At 38.3% G+C, this 15,387-nt stretch overlaps 1 protein-coding gene across 6 annotated transcripts in view; it reads left to right on the top strand.

The window, feature by feature from the left end:
- FOXP2 (forkhead box P2) overlaps positions 1-15,387 on the top strand; it is a 402,068-nt gene that overhangs the window by 105,540 nt on the left and 281,141 nt on the right. The window lies entirely within an intron of this gene.

Here is a 15,387-nt window from a genome sequence, read left to right as displayed (position 1 = left end):
AAAACTGTACTGTTCATATAATTTGCTGCTTTTAGTTTTCCCTACCTCCCTCCTCTTTCAGTGTTCTAGAATTTGCTTAAAGGGTGGGATACCTTGAAAGAAAGATAGACACCAGTTCATTTGAATGTAGATATCCAATTTGTGTGTACAATAAAAATTTAAAGCCTTCTATCAAGTAGCTACCTTTATTTATTTATTTATTTATTTATTACATTTATATACTGTCCTTCTCACCCTGAACTCAGCGTCCTTAGAAAAAAGGCAGTAATTCAATGCCATAGACATACATACAATAAAATAAACACATAATTAAAACCAAGAAATTAAAACATCACTGTTAAACTAATTATTAAAATCACGTTGTCCAAAATCAAAATCCAAGGCCATTCCATTAGATATTTCACTATTCCATATTCTTGTATTGCACTAAATTGCTCACCAAAAGCTTGGTCCCATAACCATATTTTTACTTTCTTCCTGAAGGTCGGTACAGAGGGGGCTGCTCTACTTTTACTGGGGAGGGAGTTCCATAGGCAAGGGGCCACCATTCATAACATACCAATTTGGTTTGCTAGCAAAAGAAATGTTCTGCCAAGAAGTATACTGGGTTGCTTTTTAGAAGTGTTGTTCCAGCTTCCTAAGCTTCTTTAACTTTAGGAAGAAATTTCTGCCTGCATGGGAAGAAGAAAGCAGTTTCATAAGTACATAGATCAGGAATAGGGAATGTTTGGTCCTCTAGATATTCTTGGGCTTCAAGATTAGGCTCAGTTAGCATGACAGTGCTCAGGATAGTGATGGCAACTGTCAGTGTTGGAAGGAGGGCATTAATTCTGCAGGCTTTCCCCAAAGTTCTTTTCCAGTACACTTTAGTTAATTTTCAGGTCACATTCAATTGGTGGAAAAATCTTTCCTGGTTAAAAAAAATGTGTCAGCATTCTCTTACATCCCACAGGTGAAGTTTTAAGAGCATTTGGCAGCAATAGTTTTTTTAAAAAATGGAAAGATTTGTGGATCTCTTCCAAAAACCTTGAAAGTTTACATGTCATCTGTGGGCTGCACTATCCTGACTCATGCCCATTACTCTACTATTTTTCTTTATTCTACTATAGCAGTGATGGCAAACCTTAGAGATAGCGTGCTTAAACCATTGGGGGTCCACCCAGGGGGTGGTGAGGGGGGGGGAGCTAGTGAGCAGGGGGTGGGCTAGTGGGCAAACAAGCAGGGGGCAGGTGAGTAAGCAGGCGACTGGGGTGGGATGGTGAGCAAGGGGTGGGCAAAGAGACATGTGCCAGGAGAAAGGGCATACATGTGCCATATGTTCACTATCACTGTACTGTAGAGAAGCAAGGAAGCAATGCTGAGTCTCTGACTACCCTTGCTCCTTTGCTTCCCTATATGTTCAGAAATGACTTCAAGTTGAGATATAAATGTACAAGGAAGAATGGAAGAATTCTGGAAGTGAAGAATGTCCAGTTTGAGGAGGAAGGGGGAGGGAATGCGATCTTCAGTTTCCATTTTGTCCTCCCAGGATCTTCACATGGTAGGCTTCAAGAACATCTGTGTTATTACTCTGTAAAACCCATCTTTTCTATGAAGCTTTTAGCCAAACACATTACTTAATCAAGCTAAAACATAGACAGTTGAAACAATCAAATATTGCCTCATTTCACCCTGTCTTCCACTGCTGAATTTTAGAATCTAAGCTTCTCCTGGCAGATATTTGCCCTCTGTTACAGTGTGAAGTTCTTTTATATCAGTGATGCCAAAGAGATAATTAAACATTAATTTCTGTAAAGAATTAGCATTCACAGTTTGTCATATTTCTGTATACATGATGCTATGATCATTTGTATAGTAAGATGGTTGAATAAACCAAATGCTACAATGATGAATAGAATGATATAACACAATGCATTATGTAAAAAGTGTTTTACTTCTTCTATGGTGCTAGGACAGGGGTGGTCGTTGTGATGGTATTGGTGTACCAGAATCCAGCAAGAACAGCACTGTTGAAAATGTACAGTTACTGACATCTCTTCTGATATATGTGTGTTATTTGTTGTCAGATTGATGCCACTTATGGTGACCTTGTCTATTAGAGTCCCTCATCATCAAATGTCCTGCTCAGATCTTTGAAACTCAAGGGGTTGGCTTCCTTGATTGGATGAACCCATATTGCCTTTCATTTCAGGAAACTTCATAGTTATTTACAATGAGTTATGTTGTCTCATGATGTGTTCAGAATATGATAGCCTCAGTTTATGAGTATCCAAAAATATCACTCTGGTCAATGACAGCAGTAGATCAAGTACTCAGCCGTTTTCTGTATCAGACCGATTTTTTAGTCCTTTTCTGTATCAGAGATTTCTGAGATAAGTATCTTCCATTTTTCTTGATATAGTATAACTGCTATTCACAGTTAATTAGTTGATTGTTTTATTATGATGTTGGTAGTGATAATATGCTAATTGTCTCAAGCATAAAATGGAAAGGTTGGAAGCAAAGCTCATACTATTAGTAGAATAGGATGTAGACATTTTGACTGAGACATGGGCAGGAGAGAGCAGGTGCATTACAAAGGTCAAATTAGCTATATCTATTGTTGTTGGAGTGGTATTAAGCTGTATCTAAGAAGAAGTTTGTACATGTCACATTCCTGGTTAGAAGGTAAATGATATAAATAACAATTAAATTGGAGTGGATGGAAAAGGTATCGCAACTAATGATGATTGTCTATGCTGAGATTTCAAGAAAAACATATCCATTGTCATGAGCTATGTGGAACCATGTTTTTGATAGATTTGAATCCCTGCAACTGTGTAACAACACAATTGTAGCCTATTGCAAGATATCAATATGTTAGAACATATCAAAACACTTAAAATGTAATTTAGAAATGAACAGCCTGACTTTTGCCCTCCCTCTCTCTCTCCCTCTCTCCCTCTCTCCCTCTCTTTCTTTGCATTTGTAAAAATCAAATTTGTGGCCTGGAACAACTAGGTACTAAATTTTCCTATGATTATACAAAGTAACAAAATATGGATGTTAACGGGCCTCCTTTTCAATTCAAGTGAACATTAAGTACATTCTTAATGGTCTGATTTGCTGGGAAGAGCACTATTATAACAATCTTCTTTTTTTTACAGCCCATATCCAATATGAACTTGCATCACTTATTATAAAGTTTATGCTTTGGGAGAAATTTTCATGGTATCTTGAAATGATGCCTCAGTTCTTGGAATTAGCCCTTAATGATAGAGTCTTTCAAAAATAATTGTTGCTCAAACATATTTAATTGTTTTTGCAGTTGGTGGCTATTTCAGTTGCTATTTTTGAACTACCTAACAGGTTTGTATAAAGGAGGAACATTGAACAAAGATGTTGTTTCAATAACATTAAGAAATTGTTGTGGAAGATATTTGGTGGGTTATCTTCTACCACAAGTGGTAGATATGAAAAAACACGCTAATTTTTAATTTTTAGAACACAGAAGACAAATGCTGCCAGTTTGAGAACATGGTAGGTGAGGTGGGGTCTCATGTAGTTGTCATGTGGCCAGGCATCATGTCACACCTTGGCTTAGAACTCAACTGAATCAGAATTTGACCTTTTACACAAACAAGGCATAACTAAGTCCTGCTGCTTCATTCTCTTTCAGTTGAGCATTCTCATTGCAAGAAATAGAAACTTCTGGAACCAACTGTTATACTGTGTTTAGTAAATAGAGATGGAAAGAATATTTGAGAATCGTGTATTTTAAGTGTTGAGAAATTCTTCCAAGAAGAATCCTCTGATGAGAATATTCACAGTTTGGGGCTTATTCTGCACAATTTTTTTCATGGCAGAGGTGTTCAGCACACGAAGCATTTTTTGCATGGAAAATAATGTTTCATTGTAGAAATAATTACAGCACAGAAACAGCAATGTCATTAAATATGTTATTTTTTTGTAATCAACCATGTGTGGATTTTATGCAGATCTACATTCCTAGCTTTTTTTCTGCTCAACAACTTTTTTTGTGCCAGAATGAATATTTCTGTCTTGCAGTCTTATTTTCCAAGTAGAAAATGCTATTTCTTGCACTGAAATATTTTATTTGTAAAACAACCATGATCAAACTTTGCTCAGAGTTAGTCTCTCAAATCAGGCGGAAAATGGATAAAATTACTCATTGCTATGTTAAGAAATAACTGAATGAAGAATAACTTCTTCTGTTGTAAAACCTAATATTACACCAACAAATACGTAGCATAGCTAGTGGCTTAGAAATCCGCTTCAGAGTATGGCCTGAATTCTGTCCTCTGGGGAAAAAAACCCTTTCTTAGAAACTTTGATTTACACAGTTCAGACATTACAGCATGAGTGGGAATCGTGGTTTGTCAAATTTTAGTAGACTGCAGTTTCTAGCAGCTCTAGCCACCATAAAAATGCTGTGAGTTTCAGTCCAGCAACATCTGGGGGTTGTGAGAGTCCCACTTTTGCAAATCATTGTGAAGCTTTTTTAATTGGAATGATAACAAAGGTCAAGTTTTGAGAATTTCCTAAGCCATTGTGAAATTATTGTTCTATTGAATCAGGTAACTGTGTTTTTCAAGCAGAGAACAGTAATGTCAAGGGAAAAAATTCTTTTCCCTCTATTGTTGCTTCGCTTTGCCTTGCTACTGTCTTGTCTTATTCTAGTGTTCTCAGTGCAACCCACAGCACAGTAGGTCTAATGTAGATTGACGCCTTTGCCAGAGGACTGATTGAAACTTGTGTCTCATAGTTGCTAATGTTCACTGAACCATTTTATTGAAGATAAAGTAAATAAAATAGATTGCCATATGAGAATTCTCTGAAATCAAATGGAATAATTTGACGGGTTTAAGCCTGTGAAAAGGCAAAGTGCTGAAGCAGATGGGAATATTTTCTACGTGCAGCACACTAGAAAAAGTTTTCATTGTGTGTGGTCTTAAAAGCACTAGGCAAAAATATAATGCTGTAAATAAATTAACAAAGTCTAAAGATGATTAATATCATTTTGCTTTTTTGATGGAGGATTTAAAAAATTTCATTTGTTCAACATTTTACAGGTCATAGTTTATTTTGAAGCTGTATTAAACCCATATGATTTTATTTTGTTTGACTAAAACTGTTGGTTTTTTAAAAATCTATTGTGCAATGCATGGAAAGAGAAAAGGAGAAATATATTGTTGACAAATCAATAGAACTGTTTTGTTCAGTGCTTTTCATGTTACCTGATGTGGTGGAGTGGTTCTTTTGTTTTCCTAGTGTTCCAGGGATTAGCACCATGTTTATACTTGGTTGCTACAGTTGTTTCTTTCCTGAAAACTGTCTACAGGCTGCCAGCTGCCCCCAAACACTACATTGAAAAGCATTGGTTTGGTTCACTTGTAGTTATACAGTTCACTTGTAGTATGGCTAGTTTTTAAATTTATGAAAGAGTCTATGTGCATTGTCAACATTTGTATAGCAAGGGGCCTGCCAGCCTGCATTCTACCAAGTGCTTTGCAGTGACTCATATGCAAGCAGCACAATTCAGGTAGTGATATGTATTGGCAGGATTGGATGTCCAGGGTCGGTAAGTCTTAGCATGTCAGCATTGCAACTGGTTGTGTGAGCAGAACTAGGTTGCCTCAGATATTAGATATTAGCAAGACCAGAACTCCACATGTGGCAAATCAAGTTCAAGTTCATCTTCACTTTACTATGGTCAATGATCAGCTCGAGAAAAGAGGGACACAGTTCCGTACAAGCACATCAGATTTAAGCATTGAGAGATTTAAAACTTTAAAACTTTAAAATAGGTGTAACATTAGTAGGACAGTTAATTTAAGAATCTAACCTAAAAGCCATAGATATCAAAACCCAACACAATTTATGAAATTAAAAGGAAGGGAGTCTGGAAAGAGGGGATTGGGGTGCTCATGTGGCACAGGGAAGGGAAGTCCAGTTAAACAGAGGAGGGAGCAACATCCATACTATAAATAAATGTCTATAATACCATTTTCTGCTAGAATGAAATCCTGACTTGTACTAGCTTATGCTATTTGTCATTGACTGCTGGATTTTAATCGCTACTGTGGAGAACTTGGCAACATTATCAGTTATAGTGGAGTTAGTATCTGAAAGCAGCAGGGAGATGTAAAATTGTCCAGTGTCCTGGGTGTTTGTATAGCCATGGCGTAATGAGACGTAATTAAATATCTGTAGAGCAGGCACTGAAGAAGCACATGTTCCATTGTCTCTATGTCCTGAATCACAGGGGACAGTCTCTTGGAGTATGGGGTCTTCCAGTAATGGCCTTCCAATACGGCAGGTGGAAGGGCATGGCAGCATGCCAGAGTGAAGGCCCTTGATGGCTGGAAACCTCCAGCATGGTTAGATAATTTATAGGGTACAAAACCTACTGACTCTATCGATAATAAAGAATGGGGCATTGGCTAAGTTTGATTGGCACTCAAAGGCAGTTATTCGATGCTTAATCAGAGTTTTGGCTTGGTCGTAGCCCATACTACGTCCTGGAGAGAAGCCCAAGGATGAAATTTTGGCTGCTATTGCTTTTTCCCATCTGAACTGAAAGTCATCCAACATAGTAAGTGTGCAAGGCCAAGAGGAGAGGAGGATAGTCTAAGCCAATAGTTCAGTATAACCACCCACACTCTGTCCTCAGTTCCCAGGATGCCAGTCTCTAGGCGTGGTAAACTGTAGGTGCCATCTACACTGGGTTAAAATAACTCAGGGGGGAAATCTAATTCCTACAGTAGGATTTGAATCCTCCTCCATTCATGTCATGTGACTGTCAAGGAAGTCTGGAAGGAATGCGGGGGAGGGGGGCTTTCCCTCATTCCTCCTTGACTCCTTTTTCAGTGAATGGCATGAAAGGAGGAAGAGGGACTGCCAAACATGAAGTAGATTGCCCTGTCTCCACTGTAACTGGCAGCCACAGGGAGGATGAGGGATGGTAGACCATTTTGAGATAACAGGGAAGTCTTTATTTCGAACTATAGCATATATATTCAGAAAAGCATCATTGTTGGGGATGTAAAGTTTGCATTATAATGTTTAGTATATCCTTATACATTTTCAATGATTGTTGATTTATGAATTTTGATGGTGCATGTTTTGCTCATTTCTAAAGTGTTTGATTTCTTTAATATGGAGGTGCACTTTTAAGAGATTGTACAGTGTGCCATTTTGAAAACCTTTCCCCCTCATTTTACATAATTTACTGTCTTGAATTTTAACTGTTAATACAGATAACTAACCCCCATTCCTGTAGACATAGCTGAACATTTTCCCATTAACTATAATGTGCTAAATTTCAAATATTGAGAAGATAAATATTGAAAGTAGGCTTCTAAAATAGCAATATCCTATAATCATTTTCTTTTAAAAACATCTTTAAAAGACACACATTCTTGACTGACCACTGCAAATGTTTTGCAACCTTAGTGAAATTATGTAGTTCAGTGAGATGGTTTGTTGTAGACTAGTATTTCTCTTCAACTATAGTGAATCTCTCTCTCTCTCTCATTTTTTCTCTCTCTCTCTATATATATATTCACACACACACACACACACACACACACAATAGATATAGCATGATTATATATACTATTAAAGTCGCGGTGGTGCAGTGGGTTGTGCTGGCTGGGCTGCTGACCAGAATTTGATTGCTGGCCTGAAAGTTGGTGGTTCGAATGCATGAGACAGGGTGGGCTCCAGTCTGTCAGCTCTAGCTTCCATGGACATGAGAGAAGCCTTCCAGCAGGATGGTAATACATCCAGGAGTTCCCTGGGCAACATCTCTGTAGGTGGCCAATTCTCTCATGCCACAAATGACTTACAGTATGTTCTCAAGTCACTTCTGATACAATTAAAAAATCTACCTATTACCAATAGGTATAATAATTAATTGAGGGAAACACAGCTATAGGTGACAAAAGAAAACAAGCAGGGCATTCATAGTAGTGGGGAAATGGAAAATTGGAGAATATGTCTTTAAATATTTGCTTTAAGATACATATATCTTGGTGCTGTTTTTAAGGTGATTATTTCCTGTGGTTAATATGAGACAAGTTTTTCTTTTAAAAAGTGGATTTGACCTCATTTGACCTTTCTGGCGTTCAGTCAGTTAAAAGGTTTGTAAGACGCTTAATTACCAAACGGTATGATCATTATTCATCTCATCATTTGATATAGAACGTCAAGTGAATTGCCTCCCTGGAGTGCACTGTGTTTCACAGATCAATAGATTTAGTAAGAGCTTGAAGGAGAGCTTTAAACATTCATAGAAGGGAAGGGAGAGTATATCCTACTTATAAAATGGCTGATGCAGATATTTGATGTGTGCTCAGTGGAGTATCTTTGTTTATGCCTAAGCAACATATATGATTTTATTGTTTTCCCTTTTCATTGCAATTTTAATTATTTTTGCTGGAGTTAAAATGTGCCTGTCTAAACAAATAGCATACAGCATACTAAACAAATAGCATTTGATTTCCATATTTATGTTTCAGTTACTATGTGCCTACAAATGGACTCCAACTTTTTGCCACCCTGTCATTGAATTTTCATGGCAAGATTTATTAAGAGGAGTTTTGCTGTTGTTGTCCTTTAAGGATGCAAGCGTTTGATTTGCTCCAGAGCCATCAATTCATCTGAGTGGATTGTTATGTCCCATAACATTACATGGAAGCAATGTGAACGTGGGCATGCTAAAGCATGTGGATTCACATCACCTCCATTTAATAATAAGGGACACGATCACTCACATTTTTTCTTATCCATCCTGACCAAACCAGCATGGATGTGGCGAGCCCATTGTGTATGTAAATGTAAATATACCTGTATGTTCTGTATATATCTGACCCTTACAACAGTTACAACACCCAGTTGAATATTTTGATTGTCTTTGGTCCACCAAGGTGGTTATTATAGCATTGACATCAGCTGTTCTAATATTTGTGGTGCATGTCCTGCTTTGACCTAGCACTGAAAATGTTGAACATTAATCCATGCCTGTGTATAATATTTTGATGACACATTTTAAAATGTTTCTCTTCATTTTAATTTAGCTTTAATCCTGTCTTATCTCACTTATTGCATGTGATAAAATGTGTGTTTGGACCTCAATGTCATAACTTTAATTCAAACATTAAAAACAGTTCCCAAATTAAACAAAAATTATACCCATAATCATTCATCTTGTTGAAATGTACCTTTAAAAAGAAGACATTTAATTGTCTTTTGTGCAACAAAAGATAAGTTTAGACAAGTAGTAACTTTGCCACTTTTCTTTACAACTGGCACATTTATTGCTTGAATGCAAACAGCTTTGGAATGTTACTTTATTTATTTATTTATTTATTTATTTATTTATTTCATATATTTATATCCCGTCCTTCTCACCGTCGAAGGGGGACTCAATGTGACCTCACAACCAGCAATGATTAGATGCCCAAACAAAAACAATTATAATAACAGTTTACATTTAAAACAAATAATTAAAATATCAAATATAAAAACATCCAATTAAAATTATGCAAGTTCAAGTCACAATCCAGATCTGTCCATTGTCAATCAAATAAATCATTCTCGTTATTATCGCTGCGTCTGCTGCTCGAATTCTTGGTCCCACAACCATATTTTGAGTTTTTTTACTAAAGGACAGGAGGGAGGAAGGTGATCTGATTTCATTAGGGAGGGCATTCCACAGCCGGGGGGGCCACCACTGAGAAGGCTCTGTCTCTTGTCCCCACCAGCCATGCTTGCAAGCATGATAGGATCAAGAACAGGTTCTCCCCTGATGATCTTAACCTCCTAGGTGGGTCATAGAGGGAGATACATTCAGATAAGTAAACTGAGCCAGAACGGTTTAGGGCTTTCTAGGCTAAAGTCAGCACCTTGAGTTGTGCTCAGTAGCAAATTGGCAGCCAGTTGAGTTGGCGTAACAGGGGAGTGGTATGCTCCCTGTACGCAGCTCTGATAAGTAATCTGGCTGCCACCCATTGAACTAACTGAAGCTTCTGAACAGTCTTCAAAGGCAGACCCATGTAGAGTGCATTGCGATAATCTAACTGAGGTGTAAAAAGAGCTCGAACCACCATGCCCAAGTAAGACTTCCTGAGGTACGGGTGCAGCTGGCATACACATTTTAATTGTGCAAAAGCTCCCATAGCCACCGCTGAGATCTGGGGTTCCAGGCTCAATGTTGAATCTAGGATCACTCCCAAGCTACAAACCAGTGTCTTCAGGGGGAGTGTAACCCCATCCAGCACAGGTTGTAACCATATGCTCTGTTTGGCCTTTCAGCTGACAAGGAGGACCTTGTCTGGATTAAATTTCAATTTGTTCACCCTCAACCAGTCTGACACAGCTACCAAGACCCGGTTCAGGACCTTTAAGAGTACAGCCCAGAAAATCCCCTTGCCAGAATGGCCGCTGACTATGTTGGATATATTGGGTTTTGGAGTAGTAGTCTATAATGATAGATGATTAATAATAACTATTAAAATGAATTTAGAAGTACACATAGTAGTGAAGAAATTCTGCCAGGCAGAAGAGCCCAGAATCTGTTACAATAGTAAAGGTATCACTTGGGTCCAGCTCAGGTTCAGGCTGTTTGAAGGATCATATTGTCTCAAATATCTTGCCTGGGCTCTCAGATCAAGTCTTGTCTCCATCCTGTCACCCTCAAAAATTATATCAAAAGCAGTTGAAATGCTCTTCCAAGGAGGGCCAGGCTAGTCCCTTTCTTCTGTCCTGCCTCCTTTATTCTTACAAACTTTCAAGATATGGTTATTTTTTTTTTAACAAAATAGGGTGCCACAGATTTTTAATTGCTTTTTAATGTATGTTTTTAATGTTACTGATATCTTAAACATTATATTATAGTATGTTTTTGTTGACATTTACATGCTTTTATTAACCTTTAGTCCCCTTTCTGGGGCCAAAGATAAATATAGTGAATCATCATTGTTATCGTCATCACCATCATGAGAATTTATTTATTTATTTATTTACTATATTTGTATACCACCCTTCTCAGCCCTTAGGCAACTCAGGGAGGTTTACAATGACAATGATTCGATGCCCCAAAACACCATAAAACATTTAAAAACATTAAGACATAATATAAAACCATAACAAGAATACTAAAATTATACACCATTTGCGTCTCCTAATTAAAACATTGTCCCATCTCGTAGTCCAGAATGGTTGCAATGGTGGGCCCTCAAGTTCTGTCGATACTGTATTTGTGGATTCAGTCAACCGCAGTTTGAAAATATTTCTCAAAATATTCAAAAAATTCTCAAAAGCAAACTTTAATTTTGCCATTTTATACAACGGACGCTTTTTTACTACAACATTTCATATAATACAGATGTTGGTATCCATGGCTGGTGTGATGGCACACCCAAGCCATTGGGAAAACTGTATTGTCTGGCTTTACTCGGGGGCTATCTGATACCTTCTGTTAGCAGACAGAGGCACTTTGAGGCGAGGTGAAAGAATAACCAAATGAGTTTACTGAAACAGGATGAATAAGGGGTTAACTCCATCCAGGGCTATCATAGAATAACTTAAAACAATACATTACAAAAGGAGAACTTGTTGGTTGCAGGCATCTTTCTGGGGTCTTTAAAGTCTCTTTTGCCTCTGGTGCCAAAGTGATGGCTATGAACTGCCCTAATCTTCTTTCCTGTGAAGTTTGGCTGGCTAAAAGCTTCTTTTTGTCCTTTAGACTGTTGGTATAAAATACTGCTAAATGCAGCAGCAGGAGAAAGTGCTAGAATGCCTAAGATTCCAGCCAATATCCAGGCCTCTAAGGCTCTACTTCAGAAAGAAGGAGGAGTCAATGAAGAGCTCTGGGGAAGAGGACTAAACCAACCGAGGCAGGCCTCTGAGGGTTGTTTTAAGCTCCACCCAGAAATTAATACAAAGGAAGGTCTACGCTATTGGGAAGGCCTGTAAACAGGGGGAACTGAATCAGAGGAGAAAAAGACAAAACCAAGACTTCACAGCTGGTCTTGAACCAAATCCCACTATATATGTTTCTTATTTACATATTGATTCTGTATAAATAATATAACTGTAATCAAAGCATGAGAACGTGTGGTCTGTTGCTTACTTAGTTTTATTGTGTCTAGTTTGCCAAGTACTTTAGATTTTTTTGTTGTGTAAGGAGTGATTTGAGACACTTCAAGTCGCTTCTGGTGTGAGTGAATTGGCCGTCTGTGAGGACATTGCCCAGGGGATGCCCAGATGTTTTGATGTATTGTCATCCTTGTGGGAGGTTTCTCTCATGTCCCCACATGAGGAGCAGGAGCTGTAAGAGGGAGCTCATCCACGCTCTCCCCGGATTCGAACCTGCGACCTGTTGGTCTTCAGTCCTGCCGGCACATGGGTTTAACCTACTGCGCCACTGGGGCCTCCATAGTACTTTAGATAATTTCCATAGGAAGCAGAGAAATATAGGTATCTATAATCTATATAAATAAAAATGTAATGTTTATTTGTGAGATTAACATAACTCAAAAACCACTGGATGAATTGACACCAAATTTGGACACAATTCACCTATCAGGCCAACAAGTGACTATCTCTCATAAAAACACTGAAATACACAGCAGAAGGGACTTAAAAAGCCCAAAATTACAAAATACATTACAACACATGTGCAAAACCACACACACACACACACACATGCAAACACACATATACACAAATATATACACACAGAAAACACATATACACAACTGGGCCACAGCAATGCTGGCAGGGGATGGCTAGTATAAAAGATATTATTTCTGGTCACACATCAAAATCACTATTTGTATATTTAGAAAACTCTTTGAGTCATGATTCACTGTCAAAGCAGAACAGTGTGACAACTAAATTAGTTCACAAATATAAAAGATGAAACATTCCTGGGGTGAGGTGGGTGGAAGCTGCATGGGGCCAGCGAGAAAGGCAGAAGTGCCTGTAGCTCAGAATTCAAGCTTATGTTGTGGCTGTTTGTGTGCTTTGTGTTTTCCAAAGCTTGCAAAGTTGTACTGGGAGTACAGTGCCTGCAGAAATAGAGCATTGGGAAATGTTTAAATTCCCCAGCCACACAGATCTTTTGATTTTATAAATTAGTCCTTCTGCCTCCTAATTTTACATGTGAATGGGACAGCTATGTGACCAACAATGTTTCAGCTACTATCAGGTCTAGTTTGACACTGCCATAAAGAAATAGGATTTTTCAGGCATCGTTTTATTCACTCACACTTATAACCCACAACCTGTTCAAAAATAGATTTCTGTTATGAAAAAACCCTGAAGGTTCCCTTTCTTTGACTGCAGGATTGTAAAGAGAAGGCCATATATTTGAAGCTGTTTATTCTTCTTGGCTGGTGAAGAGATCTCTCATGGGAACTCTATTGATGTTACAGGAAGACATTCTTATCTGGTTTTGAGAACAACCTGAAAAATATGTCAGGAGGCTTTCATAGATTTAGATAACTCACTGTGAAATTCCTGTAAACGCAAAATCTAATTTGTCTATGCTCTTATGCACCAGCATTGTTCAAGGTCAGATGAACCTATGTAAAGTACAAGGAATGCCTTTGAGATGCCATTGTTTTCTTTTATCCTCTTTGTACAGTAGATGTTGGAGTGTAAGAAACAAAACGTCAGCAAGTATGATAATACTAATGCTACCAAAAAGTTCTAGAAAACCAGGATCTAAGCCTCTTCTTTTACACTTCTTATCTGGATCACTGTGTTTGAAGTTTGTAGAGCCCTTTCCACTGCAATGACAAAGGATGCAAAAGATAAGTGTCATCCCTTTTTCCTTGCATGCAAAGAGCAGGGAAACCAGAATAGTGACATTGAGACATGTGAACAGCAGGACCAGTTCCAAATTTAAACTAGCCTTGCTGTTCATACACACCCTGAGTTTTGCTGATTTGATGTAAGACCAGGTTAACTTATTTTATCCTGTGTTGGGAGCCAAAGTCCCTGGATGTCCACTTGCAGGAGTTGCTTCTCCAATTCTGGTTTTGGGGCCCATGTAGATAAGCCCAAAATCCTTTATCTAGTGTATGGCACCAGGCCCATAGCCAGGATTTCGTTTCGGGGGGGGGGGGATTTTTTCAGGGGGGTTTCGGGGGGGGGGGCTGAGTTTCGGGGGGGGCTGAGTCTGAGTGAAAGAGGGTCTAGCCTAGCAAACCTTTTGTATCATTACCCCAATACCCCCCTGCATATGGGATATATTGAGTATGGTGATCAGATCATGATATGAATAAACATAACAGTTTAAATAATGCACCAGTAAGGCCTTTTCGCAAACCACCATGAGAATTTCGGGGGGGGGGGGGCTGAAGCCCCTCAAGGCCCCCCCCCCCCCCGGCTACATGCCTGCATGGCACCACACATTCCTGAGAGGGGGGTGGTGGGCAAAAGACTTCTGTGAACTCCTGAGTGATCCCTTTCTGTGAGCACAGTTGGGCACACATGATGGGGGTGTTTTATGAGTACTTTTGTAAGTAACCAATAAATATTTATTTGATTGGTTTAAGTGCTATCAGCACTTCCCCAACTGTAATCATGCCAGATATTTCATGTTTGTTCTGAGAAAGAAAGTTAACATTTGAAGTCAGGGAAAAAAAAGCGAGAGAGAGAGAAAGAGAGAGAGAGAGAGAGAGAGAGAGAGAGAGAGAGAGAGATGCTAGTTTTTGAAGAATTGTCAAATAATGATTTTGGTTCTGATGAGACAATATAATTTTTATTGGTTAGTTTTTACTGCAGTCCAAAAAAAAGGACAGCATCTCTTGTCCTTGTGTTTATATATCCATATTTACTTGCGTCTAATGTGCCATTGATTCTAATGTGCACCTTAATTTTCACAAGCCAGAAACCAAAAAAAAAAAAAAAGTATTTGCTGGCAAATGTAATGCACAGTGACAAAATGGGCATTCTTTGTAATTTGGCCAAAAATTGTGCATTGCAATGGCTGCCTGCTTATAATTCCTACTTTAAAAATAAAAGTATTAGAACACCAGTGCTTTCAGTACTTACCATATTACGTGAATCTAATGTACACCCTAATTTTGGGAGCACAATTTAGCCAAAAAGGGTGAGCATTAGATTCAAGTAAATATGGTACTTTAGACTATTTTCTGATAGGCAGATGAAGGCTGAAAGTGAAGAAAGAAGAAAACGAATACACTCCTTGCTTATCAGTGTAGGATGCAAACAGATTTTCAGCACAAATCATAGTGTTCCCAAGCTGTCTTCACCGTTATTTTGATGAGCACCATGCTGTCATTTGTAGTATGTGTAAATGATTTAAATTTTGTATCTGAAACGTAATATCTACAATGTAGTTGGTAGGAT

This window comes from Anolis sagrei, chromosome 5 (assembly GCF_037176765.1).
Source record: "Anolis sagrei isolate rAnoSag1 chromosome 5, rAnoSag1.mat, whole genome shotgun sequence".
Lineage (NCBI taxonomy): Eukaryota > Metazoa > Chordata > Lepidosauria > Squamata > Dactyloidae > Anolis > Anolis sagrei.
The sequence above is the reverse complement of the archived record's forward strand: the minus strand, read 5'-3'. Positions and strand labels throughout refer to the sequence as shown.